A 1,588-nucleotide genomic window follows, 5' to 3' on the forward strand; every position below is an offset into this window, starting at 1 on the left:
ATGCATGGCGTTTGGAGGGCAATATTCATATCCTGCTGCAAGAGCTTGGGTGTCTCTTGGATCCTGTCTAGCTTTCACATACTGTGCAGATCATGTCTTTGTTTTCATAAAAATACCTTAAGTAGTTGTTTTGGTTTGTATGTTGTCAATTCTGTCCTGTGTACAATAAGGGCCAGTTCACACAGAGTTTGACGCGGAAACCGCGCTGCAAAACGCGCCAAAAAACGGCCGAATATGGCTCCCATTGATTTCAATGGGAGGCGGTTTTTCCCCGAAAGCGGAAGAACCGGCTTGCGGGAAAAAGAAGGGACATGCCCTATCTTCGGGCGTTTACGCCTCTGACCTCCCATTGACATTAATGGGAGGCAGAGAAAGCGTATTTAGCTGTTTTATGGCCGTGGGCAAAAAAACGCAGCGAAAATCGGCGTGCAGGCAGGGGAAAATCTGCCTCAAAATTCCAAACGTAATTTTGAGGCAGATTTTCCTCCTGAAAAAAACTCCGTGAACCCAGCCTAACAGAGATGAGTAAGCTCTGTTCACACTTGTCATGGTTTTCGTTCATATTGAAAACCATGACATGTTGCTGGATCTGACGTACCAAAGGCATCCAGTGGAACCCATTGAGTTAAAATGGGTTCCGTTGAGGTGTCAATCATTTTGATGTGAAATATAGCACTACATGCAGCTCTGTTCTTCCTGTCAAATCTGACAGCACAGAGGCTCCTAACTGAGCCTTTAACAACAGTGTGAACAGAACCTGTGAGATAACATTACACTAGATCAGGGGCACTTAACTACATTTAGTGAAGGCATTCAGGTAATTGAACCAACAGTAAGGCTAATCTGACCCATGGATTTGCGGCAGGAATCTGAGACTTCTCATATTTCTACAGTGGATCAGCACACAGATCACCTCCATCCAATGGTGCTAACACGGTTGTGGAAATCCCCTGGTTTTTCTGAAACGTGTTCTAAATATGCTGTCTTGCTAACTTGTGGCCCTATCTACAGATTCATTGCAAACTACAGGGGAGGTATCCAACATACACACATGCTGCACCCCATTCAAATAAAGCACCACACACTGTTTAAAATGCCACATAGGGCCCCCAAACAAATGTACTTGTACTCATCCCGCCGTGTTCTCATGACTAATGGAGCTGCACAACCTCCTCAGCCTGCAGCCTATGAGATCTGGAGTCTGGACCCTTGCGTACACCAGCGTGATGCCCAGTGCTAGTGACACCACTGGTCTAGACAACTGGCGTCTGCCAGTTGACAGCCCCTGTACTAGAAGTTTCTTTGGTATATACCAGAAGGTGCACAGGTTATCATAACCATGTAAAAAAAAAAAAAAGAATTACTCTTGTAACAAATTGACAATACAGTAGATAGTAAAACTCAAGCCTTCTATGGGTATGTTCACGCTGGGCTCTGTCGGAATCCGCATCAAAAACCCCTCTTCACTCTCTGATCGGCCAACAGAAGTGCGGGGGGAAGCAGCTTATGTCAGCCCATCATAAGTGGAGTTGAGTTAAAAGCAGCACAGCCAGTTATCTACAGGAGCTGAACATGCTTTGCAGTGCAA

Source organism: Rhinoderma darwinii, chromosome 4 (assembly GCF_050947455.1).
Source record: "Rhinoderma darwinii isolate aRhiDar2 chromosome 4, aRhiDar2.hap1, whole genome shotgun sequence".
In the NCBI taxonomy this organism is placed as follows: domain Eukaryota; kingdom Metazoa; phylum Chordata; class Amphibia; order Anura; family Rhinodermatidae; genus Rhinoderma; species Rhinoderma darwinii.